The sequence below is a fragment of the Syngnathus typhle genome, linkage group LG8, assembly GCF_033458585.1.
Source record: "Syngnathus typhle isolate RoL2023-S1 ecotype Sweden linkage group LG8, RoL_Styp_1.0, whole genome shotgun sequence".
Classification (NCBI taxonomy): domain Eukaryota; kingdom Metazoa; phylum Chordata; class Actinopteri; order Syngnathiformes; family Syngnathidae; genus Syngnathus; species Syngnathus typhle.
The window spans coordinates 12,830,143-12,835,142 of record NC_083745.1 but is presented as its reverse complement, the minus strand read 5'-3'; the positions used below and the strand labels follow the sequence as shown (position 1 = coordinate 12,835,142).

General features: G+C 35.0%; 12 non-coding genes across 12 annotated transcripts in view; all 12 read right to left on the bottom strand.

Moving 5' to 3' along the window:
• Positions 1–90: 90 nt before the first annotated feature.
• Positions 91–209, bottom strand: LOC133158978 (5S ribosomal RNA). The gene has a single exon (XR_009715491.1). It is a non-coding gene; the product is annotated as a 5S ribosomal RNA (ribosomal RNA).
• A 202-nt stretch (positions 210–411) lies between these two features.
• On the bottom strand, positions 412–530 carry LOC133159152 (5S ribosomal RNA). The gene has a single exon (XR_009715658.1). It is a non-coding gene; the product is annotated as a 5S ribosomal RNA (ribosomal RNA).
• A 223-nt stretch (positions 531–753) lies between these two features.
• Positions 754–872, bottom strand: LOC133159129 (5S ribosomal RNA). Its single transcript, XR_009715635.1, has one exon. It is a non-coding gene; the product is annotated as a 5S ribosomal RNA (ribosomal RNA).
• A 345-nt stretch (positions 873–1,217) lies between these two features.
• LOC133159090 (5S ribosomal RNA) lies at positions 1,218–1,336 on the bottom strand. The gene has a single exon (XR_009715597.1). It is a non-coding gene; the product is annotated as a 5S ribosomal RNA (ribosomal RNA).
• Positions 1,337–1,628: 292 nt separating this feature from the next.
• On the bottom strand, positions 1,629–1,747 carry LOC133158983 (5S ribosomal RNA). Its single transcript, XR_009715494.1, has one exon. It is a non-coding gene; the product is annotated as a 5S ribosomal RNA (ribosomal RNA).
• Positions 1,748–2,310: 563 nt separating this feature from the next.
• LOC133158967 (5S ribosomal RNA) lies at positions 2,311–2,429 on the bottom strand. Its single transcript, XR_009715480.1, has one exon. It is a non-coding gene; the product is annotated as a 5S ribosomal RNA (ribosomal RNA).
• Positions 2,430–2,631: 202 nt separating this feature from the next.
• Positions 2,632–2,750, bottom strand: LOC133159151 (5S ribosomal RNA). Its single transcript, XR_009715657.1, has one exon. It is a non-coding gene; the product is annotated as a 5S ribosomal RNA (ribosomal RNA).
• Positions 2,751–3,043: 293 nt separating this feature from the next.
• LOC133158980 (5S ribosomal RNA) lies at positions 3,044–3,162 on the bottom strand. Its single transcript, XR_009715493.1, has one exon. It is a non-coding gene; the product is annotated as a 5S ribosomal RNA (ribosomal RNA).
• A 543-nt stretch (positions 3,163–3,705) lies between these two features.
• On the bottom strand, positions 3,706–3,824 carry LOC133158955 (5S ribosomal RNA). Its single transcript, XR_009715469.1, has one exon. It is a non-coding gene; the product is annotated as a 5S ribosomal RNA (ribosomal RNA).
• Positions 3,825–4,026: 202 nt separating this feature from the next.
• LOC133159150 (5S ribosomal RNA) lies at positions 4,027–4,145 on the bottom strand. Its single transcript, XR_009715656.1, has one exon. It is a non-coding gene; the product is annotated as a 5S ribosomal RNA (ribosomal RNA).
• A 295-nt stretch (positions 4,146–4,440) lies between these two features.
• LOC133158906 (5S ribosomal RNA) lies at positions 4,441–4,559 on the bottom strand. The gene has a single exon (XR_009715423.1). It is a non-coding gene; the product is annotated as a 5S ribosomal RNA (ribosomal RNA).
• A 341-nt stretch (positions 4,560–4,900) lies between these two features.
• The window catches only part of LOC133159089 (5S ribosomal RNA), a 119-nt gene continuing 19 nt past the window's right edge, over positions 4,901–5,000 (bottom strand). Inside the window, exon 1 of the ribosomal RNA XR_009715596.1 lies at positions 4,901–5,000. This exon is cut by the window's right edge and continues 19 nt beyond it. This is a non-coding gene — a ribosomal RNA (5S ribosomal RNA).

Sequence of the window (5,000 nt, the reverse complement as noted above, 5' to 3'; positions counted from 1 at the left end):
AAATAAATAAATAAATAAATAAATAAATAAATAAATAAATGAATGAGTAAGTAAGTAAGTAAGTAAGTAAGTAAATAAATAAATAAATAAAGCTTACAGCACCTGGTATTCCCAGGCGGTCTCCCATCCAAGTACTAACCAGGCCCGACCCTGCTTAGCTTCCGAGATCGGACGAGATCGGGCGTTCTCAGGGTAGTATGGCCGTAAGCCTAACCATTCTCAAAATCATGCATTTTATAGATACATAGTAAAGTAAGTACTTATAGATTAAGTAAGTAAGTAAGTAAGTAAGTAAGTAAGTAAGTAAGTAAGTAAATAAATAAATAAATAAATAAATAAATAAATAAATAAATAAATAAATAAATAAATAAATAAATAAATAAATAAATAAATAAATAAATAAATAAATAAAGCTTACAGCACCCGGTATTCCCAGGCGGTTTCCCATTCAAGTACTAACCAGGGCCGACACTGCTTAGCTTCCGAGATCGGACGAGATCGGGAGTTCTCAGGGTAGTATGGCCGTAAACCGTGATCACGCTCAAAATCGTGCATTTTATATACAATGCTACGGATGACGCCAATATAGGTTGGAAACACGGGTTATAATTTCAATGTCGGAGTTTAAACTCGGTTTGCAGTTTCCGAATGCCATACGTAATGGGTGTTGTAAGTAAGTAAGTAAGTAAGTAAGTAAGTAAGTAAGTAAGAAAGTAAGTAAGTAAGTAAATAAATAAATAAATAAATAAATAAAGCTTACAGCACCTGGTATTCCCAGGCGGTCTCCCATCCAAGTATTAACCAGGCCCGACCCTGCCCAGCTTCCGAGATCGGACGAGATCGGGCGTTCTCAGGGTAGTATGGCCGTAAGCCGTGATCACACTCAAAATCGTGCATTTTATATATAATGCTACGGATGACGCCACTATATAGGTTGGAAACTCTGGTTATAATTTCAATGTCGGAGTTTAAACTCGGGTTGCAGTTTCCGAATGCCATACGTAATGGGTGTTGTCAAAATTTGCTTTAACAATTGAAGTGGGGGGAAAATAAATAAATAAATAAATAAATAAATAAATGAGTAAGTAAGTAAGTAAGTAAGTAAGTAAGTAAATAAATAAATAAATAAATAAATAAATAAATAAATAAGTAAGTAAATAAATAAATAAATAAATAAATAAATAAATAAATAAATAAATAAATAAATAAATAAATAAAGCTTACAGCACCTGGTATTCCCAGGCGGTCTCCCATCCAAGTATTAACCAGGCCCGACCCTGCTCAGCTTCCGAGATCGGACGAGATCGGGCGTTCTCAGGGTAGTATGGCCGTAAGCCGTGATCATTCTCAAAATAATGCATTTTATATATAATGCTACGGATGACGCCACAGATTGGAAACTCGGGTTATAATTTCAATGTCGGAGTTTAAACTCGGGTTGCAGTTTCCGAATGCCATACGTAATGGGTGTTGTAAGTAAGTAAGTAAGTAAGTAAGTAAGTAAGTAAGTAAGTAAGTAAGTAAGTAAGTAAGTAAGTAAGTAAGTAAATAAATAAATAAATAAATAAATAAATAAATAAATAAATAAATAAATAAATAAATAAATAAATAAATAAATAAATAAATAAAGCTTACAGCACCTGGTATTCCCAGGCGGTCTCCCATCCAAGTACTAACCAGGCCCGACCCTGCTCAGCTTCCGAGATCGGACGAGATCGGGCGTTCTCAGGGTAGTATGGCCGTAAGCCGTGAGCACTCTCAAAATCATGCATTCTATAGATACAATCGCCCCTGAAAGGGCATTTCATGGAAACATGGTTATCATGAAAAGTTATTGACAGCTTTTTATGTGGTAGCACAAATTTGCCATTACGACCTGCATTTTTCTGTATATGTCATGAAAAGTGGAAAAACCCTACATGTAAGCGCAATGTGTTGTTTTGGTTTCTTTTACAAAGAAAAACTGCTGCTTTGAGTTCACAGGGAGCCAGCCTCTTTATTCACTGTACATAGTCTGCTCTCTAGCGGTAAAAGACGTGAACTACAATGCTTCGGATGACGCCACACAATATAGGTTGGAAACTCGGGTTATAATTTCAATGTCGGAGTTTAAACTCGGCTTGCAGTTTCCGAATGCCATACGTAATGGGTGTTGTCAAAATTTGCTTTAACAATTGAAGTGGGGGGAAAATAAATAAATAAATAAATAAATAAATAAATAAATAAATAAATAAATAAATAAATAAATAAATAAATAAATGAGTAAGTAAGTAAGTAAGTAAGTAAGTAAGTAAGTAAATAAATAAATAAAGCTTACAGCACCTGGTATTCCCAGGCGGTCTCCCATCCAAGTACTAACCAGGCCCGACCCTGCTTAGCTTCCGAGATCGGACGAGATCGGGCGTTCTCAGGGTAGTATGGCCGTAAGCCTAACCATTCTCAAAATCATGCATTTTATAGATACATAGTAAAGTAAGTACTTATAGATTAAGTAAGTAAGTAAGTAAGTAAGTAAGTAAGTAAGTAAGTAAGTAAGTAAGTAAGTAAATAAATAAATAAATAAATAAATAAATAAATAAATAAATAAATAAATAAATAAATAAATAAATAAATAAATAAATAAATAAATAAAGCTTACAGCACCCGGTATTCCCAGGCGGTTTCCCATTCAAGTACTAACCAGGGCCGACACTGCTTAGCTTCCGAGATCGGACGAGATCGGGAGTTCTCAGGGTAGTATGGCCGTAAACCGTGATCACGCTCAAAATCGTGCATTTTATATATAATGCTACGGATGACGCCACTATATAGGTTGGAAACTCGGGTTATAATTTCAATGTCGGAGTTTAAACTCGGGTTGCAGTTTCCGAATGCCATACGTAATGGGTGTTGTAAGTAAGTAAGTAAGTAAGTAAGTAAGTAAGTAAGTAAGTAAGTAAGTAAGTAAGTAAGTAAGTAAGTAAGTAAGTAAGTAAGTAAGTAAGTAAGTAAATAAATAAATAAATAAATAAATAAATAAATAAATAAATAAATAAATAAATAAAGCTTACAGCACCTGGTATTCCCAGGCGGTCTCCCATCCAAGTACTAACCAGGCCCGACCCTGCTCAGCTTCCGAGATCGGACGAGATCGGGCGTTCTCAGGGTAGTATGGCCGTAAGCCGTGAGCACTCTCAAAATCATGCATTCTATAGATACAATCGCCCCTGAAAGGGCATTTCATGGAAACATGGTTATCATGAAAAGTTATTGACAGCTTTTTATGTGGTAGCACAAATTTGCCATTACGACCTGCATTTTGCTGTATATGTCATGAAAAGTGGAAAAACCCTACATGTAAGCGCAATGTGTTGTTTTGGTTTCTTTTACAAAGAAAAACTGCTGCTTTGAGTTCACAGGGAGCCAGCCTCTTTATTCACTGTACATAGTCTGCTCTCTAGCGGTAAAAGACGTGAACTACAATGCTTCGGATGACGCCACACAATATAGGTTGGAAACTCGGGTTATAATTTCAATGTCGGAGTTTAAACTCGGCTTGCAGTTTCCGAATGCCATACGTAATGGGTGTTGTCAAAATTTGCTTTAACAATTGAAGTGGGGGGAAAATAAATAAATAAATAAATAAATAAATAAATAAATAAATAAATAAATAAATAAATAAATGAGTAAGTAAGTAAGTAAGTAAGTAAGTAAATAAATAAATAAAGCTTACAGCACCTGGTATTCCCAGGCGGTCTCCCATCCAAGTACTAACCAGGCCCGACCCTGCTTAGCTTCCGAGATCGGACGAGATCGGGCGTTCTCAGGGTAGTATGGCCGTAAGCCTAACCATTCTCAAAATCATGCATTTTATAGATGCATAGTAAAGTAAGTACTTATAGATTAAGTAAGTAAGTAAGTAAGTAAGTAAGTAAGTAAGTAAGTAAGTAAGTAAGTAAATAAATAAATAAATAAATAAATAAATAAATAAATAAATAAATAAATAAATAAATAAATAAATAAATAAATAAATAAATAAATAAATAAAGCTTACAGCACCCGGTATTCCCAGGCGGTTTCCCATTCAAGTACTAACCAGGGCCGACACTGCTTAGCTTCCGAGATCGGACGAGATCGGGAGTTCTCAGGGTAGTATGGCCGTAAACCGTGATCACGCTCAAAATCGTGCATTTTATATATAATGCTACGGATGACGCCAATATAAGTTGGAAACACGGGTTATAATTTCAATGTCGGAGTTTAAACTCGGTTTGCAGTTTCCGAATGCCATACGTAATGGGTGTTGTAAGTAAGTAAGTAAGTAAGTAAGTAAGTAAGTAAGTAAGTAAGTAAGTAAGTAAGTAAGTAAGTAAGTAAGTAAGTAAGTAAGTAAGTAAGTAAGTAAGTAAGTAAGTAAGTAAGTAAGTAAGTAAGTAAGTAAGTAAGTAAATAAATAAATAAAGCTTACAGCACCTGGTATTCCCAGGCGGTCTCCCATCCAAGTACTAACCAGGCCCGACCGTGCTTAGCTTCCGAGATCGGACGAGATCGGGCGTTCTCAGGGTAGTATGGCCGTAAGCCGTGATCACACTCAAAATCGTGCATTTTATATATAATGCTACGGATGACGCCACTATATAGGTTGGAAACTCTGGTTATAATTTCAATGTCGGAGTTTAAACTCGGGTTGCAGTTTCCGAATGCCATACGTAATGGGTGTTGTCAAAATTTGCTTTAACAATTGAAGTGGGGGGAAAATAAATAAATAAATAAATAAATAAATAAATGAGTAAGTAAGTAAGTAAGTAAGTAAGTAAGTAAATAAATAAATAAATAAATAAATAAATAAATAAATAAGTAAGTAAATAAATAAATAAATAAATAAATAAATAAATAAATAAATAAATAAATAAATAAATAAAGCTTACAGCACCTGGTATTCCCAGGCGGTCTCCCATCCAAGTATTAACCAGGCCCGACCCTGCTCAGCTTCCGAGATCGGACGAGATCGGGCGTTCTCA